The sequence below is a fragment of the Octopus bimaculoides genome, chromosome 6 (assembly GCF_046866305.1).
Source record: "Octopus bimaculoides isolate indiv1 chromosome 6, ASM4686630v1, whole genome shotgun sequence".
NCBI classification, from domain to species: Eukaryota; Metazoa; Mollusca; class Cephalopoda; order Octopoda; family Octopodidae; genus Octopus; species Octopus bimaculoides.
Genome location: NC_142933.1, coordinates 54,359,886 through 54,369,885, shown reverse-complemented (window position 1 = coordinate 54,369,885; position 10,000 = coordinate 54,359,886).

Sequence of the window (10,000 nt, the reverse complement as noted above, 5' to 3'; positions counted from 1 at the left end):
CTGTCGCATGCCATTACAACGTGCAGCTACATGCCATTGTAACCTACACAGCTTACAGTTACAAGTAATTACAGTTGATGCAACTTTCAGTTACAAGCCTATGCAACTTACACAATTTTCAGTGACACGCTTGCATTTGCACAGTGACACGTTTACATTTGTAGCTTGCATTTGCACATCCTTCAATATCTGTCGCATTTATAGAATCTTAACTTCGAATGCAACCTCATCTTTCAGTTAGTTTTAATATAGGATGTGCTCAACTATCCAATGTTATTCTCTACATTCTTAATGATTGCGTTATAAACTTGGTATCTGGGAAACAATTACTTTAGATAGAACATCTGGATATAAAGGTATATTTGTAGCTAAAGCTTTTAGATTAGGGGTCAAGGTACTTCCTGGAAAATGTAGGATCATAGAAAAGAAACCAGTCAAAATATGTGAAATATGATAGAAAATTCCTCTTCTATATTTTCTTTTAGCCACACCATTTTTCGACACTGGATGATGTCAGGATATTGCTTTCAATCTGGCACAATACAGTATTGTACATAGAACATATTTGTTCATTTTGACTACAAACAAAACTCTTATAATTTTGAATAAGTTTCAGATGTGATATTCCTTGTCTACCCTTAGAATTAATTGAAGTAGTGTAATGAAATTTGCTTCAGCTAAGCTACGAACTCCCATCCCATGTACTATACTATTTCTGGATGAAGAGACTGGGAATAATATTCATAGCATTTTATACGCATATTAGTAGCTTAAGAGAACTGAAATTGATTTAACTTAGAATCGAAATCGTGCTATGGACTCTGTTCAAAGGAAGCTTACCTCTCTGGTATGGTGCTCCTAATTTCTTCTTTTATTGTGACAGTTAATTACTTTAGAAAGAAATAAAGTCTGTGGCTTCTTAAATCCGTATTTCTTTTGTCCAGGCTTTTGTTTCAATTTCATAATTTCTTTAGTTTGCATTTTTTTTTGCTGTTGGTATTTATTTTTCTACGTTAATGTCTTCTTTCTTTCTTTCTTTCTTTCTTTCTTTCTTTCTGTCATCTCGTAACATTTGTCCTATTTCTACTGCATTATTTTACCACGTTAACAAACCTTTAGTTTCTGCCAAGTAAATAAATACCTCTGCGATGATTTTGGATTCAAGAAAGAAAAAGAATTAATGATTTCATAGCAAAAGAAAAAACTGAGGAGAAAACACAAGAAAGCAAAATAGAACAGAAAGCTCCTCTCTCCTCACCCACAAAAGAAGACAGAACATACACCGTTAATACTCTGAAATTACACCGGATATCATCTTTGGCAGATTACAAGATGGAGATGTAAATTATTATCAAAAAGTACACAAAAGAAAGAAAATATAAAAATTATTTAAAAAAAATGAAAAATCGGAAAAAAATTGAAAAAATGAAGGAACAATAAATTTGTGTTGAGAAATGGTAATTACAACGACAAAAATCAATGTAATTTACCGCTCTAGTTATTTGCTGCATTGAATTTTTTGACATAACCTATCACCTTAGACACGACATATAGGGGTTGTCTCCAGAATTGTTAACACATCGCTCTGATTTTTTTTTCCTAATCAGCATAGAAATGCAGACAAACAATACTAATAGGAAGACACCCAAACACAAATACATAGTTGATATCTCTGTTTCAAGGAAATTTCCAACAGCAGAGTGTCTTTTTCTTTTCTTATCATGCAGCAGTTTCCATAGTAATGTATGAGTTTCAAAATGGCGACGGAGACACCAGGAAAAAAATGAGGCACAAGATTATTGGTGAATTTATGTGCACTGCTTAGCAATATCTGGTGCGCTACAATACGAATGTCTTTACATAGAAGTTACGTTTTTATGCTTTGCTTCATTTTGCTCTCTACCTTATAACAAGTTTTTAAGGTTTCATATTCGTAAGTCTTTTCTCCTTGGCTTCTGATCAACCAGATCTATAATCAAGAGCGTTCCACCCATAACCGAACCACCTATTCTTCGACATAGTGCACCTAGGACCATTGTATTCAATGTGTTTTTCTTATGTTATAATATAAAGAAAATTTAGCTGCTTTTTCTAGTAGATTGAGTGACAGTATAGAGATCTCTTACTTGAAGTTTTGTTGCTAAAGATACCCAAACCAGTAAATTGCCGAATTATAATGTCTAGAGTGTCATTTTTAGCCCGTTACTTTTCTACATCGCACTTTCAAAACCAGTCATTCTCGGTGATTATGGATACTTATCAACCGATGCTGATGCATAGTTACAGACAAGATAAAATCTCTCTGCTTACACAATATACACAAATGTTGGTTTCATATTTTGGCTCAAGGCCAGCAATTTTGGAGGAGGGGTAAATCGATTGTGCCGACCCCAGTGTTCAACTTCTACTTATTTCATTGACTCCAAAAAAAAAAAAAAAAATGGAAGGCAAAGTCGACCTCAGTAGAATTTGAACTCAGAAAGTAAAGACGGGCGAAATGCCGGAAAACATTTTTGCCCGGCGCGGTAACGATTCTGCCAGCTCACCGCCTTATAATATAGACAAATATGAATATTTTTTTCCTTTTCTTTTACCTTCTCGAGTCATACCGACTGAAAAGGGTCGGTTTCTCAGTTTCATGGCGTCTGTATTCTCCACCTGGACGGGATGCCGGTCCATCGAAGGGTTACTCACTTTTGCAAGATGAGTAGACTGAAGCAAAGTGAATTGAAGTGTTTTACTCAAGAATACAACGCGTCGCCCGGTTCAAGAATCGAAACCACAATCGTACAATCATGAGTCCAACACCATAGTCACTAAGCTACGCGCTTCCACTATTTGAATATCTGGACAACAACAATGTTTATATACTGCATCCTCTATTATTTTGACGTTGAGCATTCCTTAGTTCGATTTACCAACTCGGCAAATGAACATATAAGGCGCTGAATATTCACAGACATTAATATACTTCTCAGGCCGAATAAGAGTGACACAATATGTCACATGACTTGATCTTTGAAATGTAGGTGCAATTCATTCAATGGCCGTCCATATATTTTTCATCTACTTAATTTCATTCACAAATCTCGAATCAGTTTGTCGCTACGTTAAGGCTCGAAACCGTGATACCCTGACGGCGAAGAAAACCTTATAAGCTACTTGACCACACCTGCATCAATCAAAGTTTCTATAATGGGAATCTGAATGTATTAATACGCATCCTATTGGTGTAGAAAAAATATGCACCAGTTGAGTACAGAGGGTGATATAATCAATTGTTTTTCATCCCACATGCACACAGATGAAAGGATCGGCATTCTATTGGTGGATACTGCTAATCACCGAAAGCCAAAACATTCAACTCTTTAATACTAATATATAATAAAATTAATAACAATAGTAAAATGATACCCAGTCTACGATTCCTTTCATTACTTTTCTTTTATTTTTTCCATATGAAACAATACTTTTTACAATGTCTGGAAAATAAAAGAAACAAATTAAATTAAAAACGATAAAACTTTAATATTTATATTAATGTTTAGATGATTACTGCATTCTATATTGCAGTGTTTCCCAAGCAATGCGTAGTGCCATGAAAGTAATAAAATTATGTTAAAAATGTGAAAATTATAAGCTGATATTCTCCGCTTCATTTATTGCATCTAACACACACACACACACACACACACACACACACATTCACACACACACATACACATTCACACACACACATTCACACACACACACACACACGCACGCACGCACGTACGCACACACACACACACGCATACGAACACCCACCCACTCACACACACCGATACACAGACATACATACGTATACACATACACAACAGTACTATTGGCATATATAGGCATTGAATGAGAGAACGATTCAGATATTCGTGGGGAAAACACCCAGCGATTCGATGTTATTCCGTGATCAACGAAACAGCGAGAGAATAACTAGCTCAAAGTCAAACACTCAATTTTGGGGCAATAAATAGATATACTGTGCCGCACGAATTGTAAACCAACAGACTGGAATAAACGTGACCGATCCAAATAATAATAGAGCCAAAAATGGATTATCTTCCTGTAAAATAACTTCAACAGACTCAAGAAAATGACGGGACAGTTGGACATAATCATCATAAGCAAAAGTAAAGATTAATTCACAAATCACCAGTTCTGACAGCATGATAGATTATCCAAATAGTATAGGAATTGCCACCGAGAAAATTACATAAACCCAAAATGACAGACTACAAGCCTGCACAAAACCCACACGCTGCGTATCGCACTATGAAGGACCATACCATCAAATTAGTAAGTGTTTCTTGCCATGAGAACCTAAAGTCATTCTGGCGGGGAATCTGGGATGTAAACGAAAAATCCATTCGTGATGCAGCATGGTTAAACGAACTACAAAGAGAGTTTTCTGTAAAGGCCTCACCCAAAATATATGACATCACTTGTGAAACCCGTCTGACGATTATTATGAGAGTACTGAATGGACAATCACCTGGAAGAGACCTTATACTAGGCTACTGGTACATGAAGCTCATATTCAACAGAGAAATTCTCACGACCCTGATGTAATTGATGCTGTGATAGATATACCAGATTGGTTGACAGTTGCACGGACTACTTTTGTCATCAAGAACAAAGAGACCCGTGTAGCCAAAAACTACAGGCCCACAGCATGCTTGGATGTTATGTAAAAACTGTACATAGGTTGTTTTTATAAGACCACTGCCAAACAAATGTGATAACTGATGAACAGGCAGGAGGAAAGAAGGGAGTTTGGGACTGAGTTGAACAGCTCCTCACCAACAAAGCTGTCCTTAAAGAAGCAAAGAAAAATCACCGTAATCTCGTAACATACTGTAATTTTTTTTTGTATTGGCAGTGAGACCTTTGTCAACCCTGTTAATGAAATGCAAAAGCAACATGCTGGGAAATTCAGAAAAGAATAAAATTAATGTCACCCAGATATTTTTGTTGACTACCTGGTAACATAAACAACATCAAGAGGTCATTGGAACTAATCAAAGCATTCTCACGAGACATAGGGAATGAGTTTGAGCAAAATAAGTTCTCATACATGAGGGAGGATTGTCAACCAGACGGAGAACACGTACATGAATGGCTTGTTTAGCTTCCTGTCTCTAGTAATGAAATCTATAAGTCGGAATCGATGAGAATTTGGCATACGTTGGTGCGGTAAATAAAGTCAGAATAACAAAAGAGAACAAGTCCATATCTCACAATACTTTTCGAGTCTCAGTATCAGTACCAACATTTGGGATATTGGTCTGGAGACTTGACTTAATCCACAACTTGAACACCAAAACTAGAAAGATACTGACCACCACTGGCACCTTCCACTTCAACAGCGACATCGATAGGATTGACTTGGGACGACGTGATGGTGGCAGAAACATAAGGTCAGTCCAAACAGCGTTTGAACGTCGCATGGCATCAATCAGACAACATCAGTTGAAAACTGAAGAAAGAAATGAGTACATTACATGCATACTTAAAAATGAGAGCAACATCTTTAGTGTTGGAGAAGAACTACCGTGCAGGTACCCTGAGAATACAACTGTCTCATGCAACCCAAAGGAGGTTGGACTGACCTACCTAAACAAGAGCTTGGAGGAGAAGCAGGCATCATATTAACAAAAACCAGTGCATGGGTACATATCCCATAAGCTACAGGGCAACAACAGCATTGACAGGACTTGTGATAAATGTATTAAATCTCATCTAGAAGGATATGCCCTTAGTATTTAGGAACAGGAAATAGCTGTTAAATACCTGATGAACAAGAGGGAGAGAGAGAGAGAGAGAGGGAGGGAGATACCACCAAACTTTCACGTTGTAATAGAAAATGTTTGCTATGCATTACCAGTGTGAAAGATATCAACCACATCACCAGCAGCTGCCCCGAAATGTCTACCAGATACTACTTACTCTTGAAGCATTATAAAGTTACAGAACTATTTCCAATGATATTCGCCTCTAGCGTATACATTAGAGACAAGTCAGAACTAAAATGGATTCACATCATTAAAAACAAGGACTACGAGTGGAATATACGAATAACAACAACGATATGGTTCAAACATATCGGACTGTAGGGCAGTGAACAAAAATCAAACACTGTTGAAGTGGTCAATTGTCCAGTAGATGTAAATGTACCATCAAAGGTAAAAAAAAAGAAAACATTTGTGGTGAACTAATGCGAAACTTACAGTTCTTGTACTCTAACTATAACTTTTCATTTGCACCTATCATCATAGATGCATTAGGCTATGAATCGACAGATTTACTCAAAAGCCTAGAAATGCTAGGTTTTCGAAAGAAAGAGCTAAAGAAACTGATGTGCATTCTCCAAATCACCTCTATTAACAGCACAGTGAAAATTTATAAGACGCTCCAAAGATTCTCTATCTGAGATGCTTTTGACAAATAGATGCGCACTCTTGGTTGTGTGTATTGATTGTTCAACCTACTCACCAACCGAATCACATATTTACAAGCACCGGGAACTCTCTTAATTCACAATGTCTTGTCATTTTGTTAGCGACCTGCTTGAACTCTCTTAACAAGAGCTTAAATAAATATCAAAGAAGCACACACACACACACACACACACACACACACACACACCGAACATAGAGTAAGCAGTATCTGTGGAAATTCTATGGTTAGTTTGAAAACTAGAAGACGTTTGGAACTAGAAGATGCTTAGAAGTATATAAAGAACCATGAAATATAATTTCTTTTGAAGTATACGTTTTGAGATATTTGTTTCTCTAGATGGTGCAAAAGTTCACATTGGTCCTATTGAATGTGTACCCTTAGAAAACAACGTCTCTGTAAGCTGTATTATTGTTTTCTATGCTTTCTATACATTCGTTACGTATTCCACTTTGAGAGTTGTCATCTGTTATTTCTCACTTTATGTGGAGAAGTAAACAATCCTAGCTATCGAAAGATATTGAAGACATTATGACGCATTCTATCTATAATATTATTCTGCTACAGTACGTTAATATAGCTTTAACAAATCTTAGTATGGTGCATTACATCCTTATTTTCATATCGCAGAAAAGTTTATGTCTAGACAAGAACCCACTGTGCCAGTGAACGAAGTGTAGTAAGTGACCCAACGAGCAGTGGATGATAAACAAACAAAAACTATTTGGTTCTGGTTTCGATCTCACTGCGCACAACCTTGGGTAAGAGTCTTATAATGTAGCCTCTAGTTGATTAATGTCTTGAGCAATATTTGGTTGACATAAACAGTATGGAATTTCTTTGTATGTATGAACGTGTGTATGTATTTGTGTATGTATGTATACATATATGTATATATGTAAACGCACATATATGTATATTTATGTGTGTGTGTCTGTGGGTGGGTGGGTGTGTAATGCAAAAGAATTTCTTTTTTTAATCGCCATATTCTGTTCAAATTGTACATGTTGACAGAATAACTTTTCCTATATAGTAACCTTTCTTTCTGTTCGTCTTCATTGCAGAAGCAGCGGGTCGTTATTCATTTCACGTCGAATGAGACATGCAGGTTGTTCAATATTTATAGGCTGTTTATGAAGATGATACCACTGACAAGAACAATGTGCACAGATGACTAAAGAGGTTTAAAGAGAAACTAGCTTTGAAAACAATCACGCAGTGGTAGACCATCAACTGTGATCACTGACACGAATCGCTTATCTGTTGATGAATCATTTTGCGTGAACAGAGGAGTCTCAAATTGTGAGCTTGCAGTACATGTAGGATGCGGTCATACTGCATCACAGAAAGTAGAAAAATCTTTGAACATCGGAAAATGTGTGCAAAGGGAGTGCCTCGGGTGTTGACACCTGATTTGATGGATGAAGGAGTGAAACTTTGCTCTGATCTGCCGCAAGTGTTTGAAACCAATAAAGACACGTTTTTACCCAGCTGGCCAATGGGAATAGAATGTAGACCTCTCTATATATATACTGTAAATAAAAGGTAGTCCATAGAATGATTTTATACCCCTCCTCGAAGCTGTAAGAAATTCAAGGGCCAGCGATTAGTGTAGAATATTACGAGAATATTTTTAAGCTGTCAACGGTGCCAATCTCTTTGATTTTCTGGAACGTGGCTGTACCGTGAACAGTGAGTCAATCAAAAAGCTTAGAGAAGCTATTAGGAGGAATAAACTGAAGAAGTCTGAAGAAGATCCGTATTCGCCATGGTAATGTGTGGCCATGGATATCTTTGGCAACAATTCATATAGTCAGTAAAATTATGCTGGTCAGTACTTTCACTGTAAGCCCGCATCTGCTGTCCACCAGGCTAAAAACCACGTAGTAAACCAATACATAGTAAACCAATACATAGTAAACCAATGCATATGTAGTTGAAATCCAGTAAATTCAATCAGTGATGATTATTTCATGAGAAATACATAGAATATAAAGAAAGTCAGGAGGTATGAAGTGAATATATGTTATATACTAAAATGAATTATTTTACTATGTTGGCTACGGAACGATTATCATCTTATGGATATTAACTGGTGAAATAAATATTCATTTCATATAAGCTGATTTCCCTTATACATTCTTTATTCTTTTATTCTTTTACTTGTTTCAGTCATTTGACTGCGGCCATGCTGGTGCACTGCACTACACCATGGGAAAGTGTCTTTCACTATAGCCTTGGGCCAACCAAAGCCTTGTAAGTGGATTTGGTAGACGGAAACTGAAAGACACCCGTCGTATATATATATATATATATATATATATATATATATATATATATATACACATATATGTATATGCTTATGTGTATGTGTGTGTTTGTGTGTGTGTGTGTGTGTGTGTGTGTGTGAGTGTGTTTGTACCCCACCATCGCTTTACAACCGATGCTGGTGTGTTTAAGTCCCCATAATCTGGCGGTTCGGCAAAGAGAAACCGATAGAATAAGTACTAGGCTTACAAAAAATACATCCTGAGGTCGATTTCTTTGACTAAAATCCTTTAAGGCGGTGCTCCAGCATTGCCGCAATCAAACGACTGAAACAAGTAAAAGAGTATACACACACATACATATAGTATATATATAGAGTGCAGTGAGTAAATTGTCTTCGAAATTACGCAAAAATGAAAATAACACTATCATCTCATTTTAGCAGATATATTTACCAAAATTAAATAAAGATATCTTGAAATACTAAAGACTAAATTTATTCAATGAAATTGCTATTGGCTTCAACCAAGGCGTCCGGACGACTTCGGAATCTCCTGCAACTCTTCTGCACGGTCTCCTTGTTTAAGTTGGTGAATGCTGCCACAATCCTTGCCTTCAGTTCATCTTTGGTCTTACAAGGAGTTTAGTTGGTCTCTTGCTCAACTGCACCCTACTCATAATAAGCACGGTGTTTACAGTCTGGAGAGTTAGGCGGCCAGATGTTAAGAGTGATGTGATTGCATAAATTGTCTGACAGCCATGATTGGATTCTCCTGCTTGTGTGGCATGGTGCAGAGTCCTGTTGCCAGACATAAGGTCTTCCAACAGCCACCTTCTTGACCCAGGGCAGCACTACCTCATCCAGACACTTGCTGTAGGCCTCCGTGTTGTGTCAGAGGCCGTGTGGGAAGGTAAATGGAGGCATAACGTCGCTATCACTAGTGATCACGCCATGCACCAAGATTTTTATCACTCTCGGTACATGTTTTGGGGACACGGCAAGCCAACGGTTGTTCTGTGTTCACCATCTGATCCTGGCAGAAATTTTTCTCGTTGAGAAAAATTAAAGCATCCTCGGTTAGAGGAGAAGCTTGAGTTTGTCTAAAAGCTTCCTAGCGTGGTCTTTTCACTTGTCCTTGATGGCTTGGGATAAAAAACTGGCCCTTTCTCATCTTCTATGAGGAACACCGAATGTCTTCATGCACTACCGGTATGATAAGAAACGCAGAAACTCCCATGT